Below are 7,758 nucleotides of genomic sequence, written 5' to 3' on the forward strand. Positions count from 1 at the left end.
GGGCACTCCACATTCGAGTTGCTGTTCGCGAGGCGGGTCCGGGGACCCTTGGACTTAGTCCGGGAAGGTTGGGAAGGGAAGTTTGCAAGCCCGGAGATCCCGGTAGTAGACTATGTGAGCCAAATGTGGGAGCGCCTGGCAGATGTGCAGCTTGAAGTCCAGCTATCGTGCTTGCAGAGTAGGGAGATGGGGGAGGTGTTAGCAGCCCAGGAGGCCCTGTTCACCGCGTCCCCCGGACGTACCTCCCTAGTCGCTCACGAGGTCGACACTGGAGTAGCCCGACCCCTGAGGCAGCCCGCGTTCCGAGTGACTCCCTCAGTGCTGTCCGCGATGAGAAAAGAAGTAGAAGACATGCTGGAGATGGGGGTCATTGTACCATCTCACAGTCCTTGGGCCGCCGGCGTTGTGTTGGTCCCCAAGAAGGACAAAACCACGAGGTTCTGTGTAGACTACCGGCGGCTGAACGAGGTAACCGTTACGGATGCCTATCCGATGCCCCGGATTGATGAGCTGCTCGATAGGCTGGGAGGGGCACGCTTCGTGTCCACTCTGGATCTCAGCAAGGGCTACTGGCAGATTCCTCTGACCAAGGAAGCCCAAGAGCGCTCGGCGTTCATCACCCCGTTCGGCCTGTTTGAATTTACGTGCACGCCGTTCGGAATGAAGAACGCCCCCGCGACCTTCCAGAGGGTGGTCGACCGGATCCTCGTGGGGTGTCAGGAGTTTGCCCAGGCCTACCTGGACGATATCGCTATCTTTAGCGAGACTTGGGAGGAACACTTGGGGCACGTGGCGCAGATCCTGGAGCGCATCCGGTACGCCGGCCTCACCATCCGCCCCGACAAGTGCCAGATGGGGATGGCAGAAGTCGCCTACCTGGGGCACCGAATGGGCAGCGGACAGATCCGCCCCGAGCCGGCCAAGGTGGAGGCCATTCTCCATTGGCCCCGGCCGGCCAATCAGAAGCAGGTTAGGGCCTCTCTGGGAGTCACAGGGTACTACCGAAAATTCATCCACAGTATAGTACCCTGGCCAAGCCCTTGACCGACTTTCCGTCCAAAAGGTTCAGTCGACTGATGCCCTGGTCCCCTGACTGTGAGGCGGCCTTCGGGAGCCTTAAGACTGCCCTCTCCACCTCCCCTGTCCTGGCTGCCCCTGACTTCCACCGGCGGTTCATAGTCCAAACCGATGCCTCAGACGTCGGGTTGGGAGCGGTACTGAGCCAAGTGGACCAGGCGGGCCACGAACACCCGGTCGCGTACCTCTCCCGGAAGTTGCTGGACCGAGAGAGGGCATACACAACCATTGAGAAGGAGTGCCTGGCTGTTGTGTGGGCTCTAAAGAAGCTCCAGCCCTACGTTTATGGGAGGGAGTTCACAATAGTCACAGACCACAGTCCTCTCAGTTGGTTGAACCGAACCGCCGGGGACAATGGGCGTATACTACGGTGGAGCCTGGTCTTACAATCCTATAACTTTACCATCTCTCATAACAAGGTCCGGGACCACGGGAATGCTGATGGACTCTCTCGGCAGCAGGACACTGATGGGCGGAGACTGACAGCACCGGGCCCACATCTCATCACTGACCCGACAGAGGGTCAGCAGGACTGATTCTGGATCTAAGCTGGGGGAGGTCTGTGGCGGAACGGGTGACGTTTACAGGCATTGTACCCAAATACAGGTTAAGCCTGCCGCAAACCGTCGCACTCCCGTCATCCGGGTGCCATAGCTTAGATGGCGCCCGGTGCTAGATGGGGATATGTCCCCTCAAACTGCATTACGTTATGTTTGATAACCAGTTAATTTGTATTGTATTGTATTCAGTGCTGCTTCACTGTCCTCCCCCTCTAGGGTTAATCTTACACTGAAGGAGAATGAGTCACAGGCTGAGAGCGGGAACTTATCTAATGTAAATAAGAAAAAGGAGGGGGCCTGTTTCCTGAGGGAGGGGTGAGTGAGGGATATAGTGGTGTTGGATGAGTTCTCAGTTAGTTGCATCCCAGGAGAGGATGAGATAGCAGTGTGAGCTGCAGGCAGGGGATGTCTACCTCAGAGATGGTACCTGACCTAGGGACAGTAATAGAGGACAAGTGCTGGAGTCCCATCTAACTAAGGAGGATCTGGAGACACCCCAAAGGATGAAAGGTACAGTGGAGAGACCCCATAGTGAGGTAGCCTCTCCCATCCAGCCCAGAGGGGAGAAGCAGCGATGCATTGGTTCTGTGTGTGTCTGTCCCTGTTAATAAACGCGCCACTGTGGTTTGTCCCCTGTTAATCTGTGTCGCCTGAATCTATCGCCCACATTCTCTTGGCGTAAACCGACCCCCACTGACCCGGTTTCGCCACAGATATTTAAAGCCATATATGCACAGTAAAGTGAGAGGCTTTCTCTACAAGCGTAATTCCCGGCCACAGAGCTGCCAACGCTCCGACTTGGAATTCTCACATTACAAAGCCCCTAATGTCACTGTCTATGTACAGACAGTAACATCAAGGGATCCTCCAGGAGCAAAATCCATATATGGACAGTGACGTCAGGGGCTCCCTCCAGGAGTGGAATCCCCAGCCAGTGCAATGCCAGTGTTCTGGCCTAGGATTTTGGCATCTTAAAGCTCCTAACGTCAGTGTCCATTTATGGACAGTGTTGTCAGGGGCTTCCCTAGGAGCAGAATCCCCAGTCAGAGCGTTGCTAACGTCAGGGGCTTTCCGAGCCTAGTGCTTAAAGTAACGCTGTGCCCGGGGAGTTCAGGTGATATATCCCACTCTATGCCTATACAGCCTTCCGTTGGAGGTATACGTAGAGACTTCTCCCGACACATACCTCTGACGAAAAGAAAAAATTGAATGTGAACATACTCCAAGAAGCCCACTGCTCTGAATAAATATGGCGCAACTTGGGTTGTCAGTGCTGCACAAACTGACATCTACACCAGTTAGCATAGATGTCAGCTACAATATCCGCAGGTGTAAATTAAATATGTCATGCAGGAGATCTGCTCTTCCGCTGGTCCCGACTTACTAGTTGAAAAGACGCGAAAACAGCATAAAGTCTCAAAAAGCTAACATTTTTACTCAAAACGGGCATGCGCCAAAACTTCCCATTACATTACTTTACAATATCATGTATTATAAAGACATTTACTTTTGAGCTACTTTGACTAAATCGTTAGCAAATGGAAAAAAAAAAACACCAAGGAAAAAAATTTAATTAAAAAACTACGGCCTCCTCCATTTCCCCTCTAGCCGTCCTTTCCATCTCCAATATGGTGTGTTTTCTGCCATTCTAGGTAGAAAAATTTCTAATTGCTCACCATTTAGGCAAAGTAGCAGGAGGGTATATTATGCAGCTTCTCAAACTCTACATTGAAGAGCTGTGTGGTTTGTATTTTAATAGTAACTTTTTAATCTAAATGTACTTTTTACTCTGCCTGACTTGGTATTTATTTGTTCAGAGTTTCAAGCTCACATTGACTTGGTCTTTCCCTATAGGACCTCTCTATCTGTTGAACTAAGTATCATTACTAAAACTTATCTGAATCTGATTCTTAAACATCTAGCCATTACTTCTGATCATACAGTACTGTCAGGCAAGCATATCAAATTCAATCACACAATATTAAAATAAGTAAGGAGCATGGATACATATCAGCATTACATACACATAGGAAGAACTTTTTATTGTCAAATCTTGCTCTAAAGAGCTTAAAAAAAATACTTTCAATTCATTAAAGCTCATATCCGACTACCTTAATTCATTTACCCTACCTTAACAACTAACAATGTCACTTGTTGTGATAATTGACTTTTAAGTCCTAAAGCTGGTTACATGAATGCAATGGGGGAATTTATTAGGACTGGCATTTCATATACCGGTTTTAAACAGAAACCTTCAGAAGTAAGTTGTCATAAATTTACTAAGAAGCGGACAGCTCTTAATAAATCTGCCGCAACATGGGCTGTCAGGACTCCACAAACTCAAAGCTATGCCAGATACAAGCTTGCATAGATTTCCGCTATGATTTACACTAATTTCTGTCGTGTTTATATTGAATCTGTCGTGCAGCAGAACCCCCTACCGCTGGGACCCACTTCCTGTTTGTAAAGAGGCGAAAGCAGCATAATTTTCCAAAAAAACATAATTTTTTTTTAACCCCTTCCCGACATTTGATGTACATGTACGTCATGGAAAGCATTTACTTCCCGCAAAATGCCGTACATGTACGTCAAACGTTTGGCACCGGCTCAGAAGCTGAGTCGGTGCCATCATCTTCGGATCTCAGCTGTATCTTACAGCTGACATCCGACTGTAACGGCGGGGACCGAAATTAGCTTCGATCCCCGCCATTAACCCCTTAAGTGCAGCGCTCAAACGCGATCGCTGCACTTAAGGTGTTTGCAGCTCATCGGAGCCCCAGCAATGAAATTGCCGGGGTTCCGGTGGCTGCAATGGCAACCGGAGGCCTAATACTGGCCTCCCGGTCTGCCTAGCACCGAAGCCGGTCAAGATCCGCCCGGCGGCGGAGCCTGATCGGCTTCCGTAGCTGCCGGCAAGATGGCGCAGGGTCAGGAGCTGATCCGGCGTCATCAGCGGTGGAGGTCAGCTGTACTGTACAGCTGACATCCACCTGTAACGGCAGGAACCGGAGCTAGCTCCGATCCCTGCCATTAACCCCTTCGATGCAGCAATCGAAAGCGATTGCTGCATCGTAGCGGTTACTAGCAGATCGCCAGCCCTGACAGGCAATCGGGACTGGCGACTGCTGTTATGGCAACAGGAGACACAATGGTCTCCTGCTCTGCCATTACGGAAGCCGATTGAGGCCCCGCCGGGAGGCGAAGCCTAAACGGCTTGCTGTCAGTGAATGACTGACAGATCTAATACATTGCACTACATAGGTAGTGCAATGTATTAGAAAAAAAAAAAATCTGACCGTTGGACCTTCAAGTCCCCTAGTGGGACTTGAGAAAAAGTGTAAAAAAAGTATACAAAAGTGTAAAAAAAAGTGAAAAAATAAAAGTTTGAAAACAATAAAAGTTTCAAGTAATCAAATAAAACACAATCCCCCTTTTACTCTTATCAAGTCCTTTATTATTGAAAAATAACAATAAACCATATGTATTTGGTATCGCCACGACCGTAACGACCGGAGGTATCAAAATATTATATTATTTATTGCACGCGGTGAACAGCGTAAAAAAAAAACGTAAAAAACGTTACCAGAGTTTCTGTTTTTTGGTCACTTTGCCCTACAAATATTACAATAAAAAGTGATCAAAAAGTCGCACGTATCCAAAAATGGTACCTATAAAAACTATAGCTCGTCCCGCAAAAAACAAGCCCTCATACACCTCCGTCGACAAAAAAATTAAAAAGTTATGGTTCTCACAACTTGGCGACAGAAAAAATACATTCTTTTTACAAAAGTAATTTTATTGTGCAAAAAGTTTTAAAACATAAAAAAGTGCTATAAATTAGGTATCGCCGGAATCGTACTGACCCGCAGAATAAAGTTAACATGTAGTTTATAATGCGTGGTGAACGCTGTATAAAAAAAACGAAAAAAGCTGTGCCAGAATTGCGTTTTTTTGTTTACCTGGCATCCCAAAAAATAGGATAAAAGGTGATCAAAAAGTCGCATGCACCCCAAAATGGTACCAATAATAACTACAGCTCGTCCCGCAACAAACCAGCCCTCATACCGCTACGTCTATGAAAAATAAAATTAGTTATGGCTTCAATAAGTCAGGAAATAAAAAAATATGCAGTTGTGCCCGAGGGGAACATTTCTTCAGTTTCAAGAGGCGATTTATCAAGGACCTAAAATTAGGGAACCAGGAAGGGGAGGGCCCAAACATATCCGCTGGAAGCGACGGTGCCCGTATTATACCAGGATAATACTTTCCCAGCAAAATTCCCCAAACTGCAAATATGCGGAGTGTGGACCAAAAGGGGGATAAGAAATGACACCATTTATCAGTGCGACACTGGCCTGTGCAGAAAGGATTGCTTCACAGCGTAACACACATCTATGGATTATTTTTATTTTTTTTATACCACCTGACTATGCCCCTTATATACTCCGCCCCGCTTACATGTACCCCCACATTATAAAACACCAGCAATACTCAAACAAATATAGTGCCAAGCAAAATCCGCTCTCCAAAAGCCAAATGGTGCTCCCTCGGCCCTGAACCCTGCAGCGTCCCCAAACAGCAGTTTCCTTCAACATATATGGCATCGTCATACCCGGGAGAACCCTTTTAACAATTTTTGGGGTGTGTGTCTCCAGCGTCATAAGCTGGGCATGACATATTTGCCACTGAATGGCATATCTAGGGAAAAATATACATTTTTAATTTGCACCATCCACAGCGCATTCATTTATGGAAAAGACCTGTGGGGTGAAAATGCTCACTACACCCCTTAATAAATGCCTTGAGGGGTGCAGTTCCATAGTGGGGTCACTTATCAGGGGTTTCTTTTTATTATTCCACATCTGAGCCTCTGCAGTTGTGAACCAATACTTTGTAAATCGCCAAATTAGGCCTCAATTTTACATGGTACGCTTTCACTCCTGAGCCTGGTCGACTGTCCAGGCAAGAGATTAGGGCCACATGTAGGGTGTTTCTAAAACCAGGAAACCCAGCATAATAATTAGAGAGCTGTCTTGTTATGGTGGCACAAGCCGGGCACCACATATTGGCATATCTATGGAAAAAAATCCCATTTTCACTCTGCAACATTGAGCGCACACTAATTTCTACAAAACACCTGCAGGGTTAAAATGCTTACTACACCCCTTGGTAAATGCATTGAGGGGTGTAGTTTCCAAAATGGGGTCACTTCTGGGGGGTTTCCACTGTTTTGGGCCAACAGGTGCCCAGAAACCAATCCAGCAACATCTGCACTCCAAATGGCGGTCCTTCCCATCTGAGCCCTGCGGTTGCCCAAACAGCAGTTTATGACCACATATGGGGTATTGCCGTACTCGGGAGAAATAGCTTTACAAATGTTGGGTTCTTTTTTTCCTTTATTTGTTGAGAAAATGAAAAAATTTGTGCTAAAGCTACGTCTTATTGAAGAAAAAGGACTGTTTTTATTTTCACTGCCTAATTCTAATAAATTCTATGAAACATCTGTGGGGTCAAAATGCTCACTACACCCCTAGATGCATTCCTCAAGAGGTGTAGTTTCCTAAATGGAGTCCCTTTTTGGGCGTTTTCATTGTTTTGTCCCCTCAGGGGCTTTGCAAATGTGACCTGGCCTCCGCAAATCATTCCTGCTTAATGTGATCTCAAAAAGCCAAATAGCGCTCTTTCCCTTCTAAGCCCTGCCGTGTGTCCAAACAGCCGTTTATTACCACATGTGGGGTATTGTTTTACTCGGGAGAAATTGCTTTACATATTTTGTGGTGCTTTTTCTCCTTCAGTCCTTCTGGAAATGAGAAAAAATTAGCTAAACCTACATTTTCTTTGAAAAAATGTAGATTATTATTTTCAGGGCCTACTTCCAATAATTTCTGCAAAAAAACTGTGGTGTCAAATCGCTCACTATACCCCTAGATAATTTCCTCAATGGGTGTAGTTTCCAAAATGGGGTCACTTGTGGGGGGTTTCCACTGTTTTATCCCCTCAGGGGCTTTGCAAATGTGACATGGCCTCCGAAAACCATTCCTGCTAAATGTGAACTCCAAAAGCCAAATAGCGCTCTTTCCCTTTTCAGCCTCGCCGTGTGTCCAAACAGCCGTTTATTACC

This window comes from Rhinoderma darwinii (assembly GCF_050947455.1).
Source record: "Rhinoderma darwinii isolate aRhiDar2 chromosome 11 unlocalized genomic scaffold, aRhiDar2.hap1 SUPER_11_unloc_15, whole genome shotgun sequence".
NCBI lineage: Eukaryota > Metazoa > Chordata > Amphibia > Anura > Rhinodermatidae > Rhinoderma > Rhinoderma darwinii.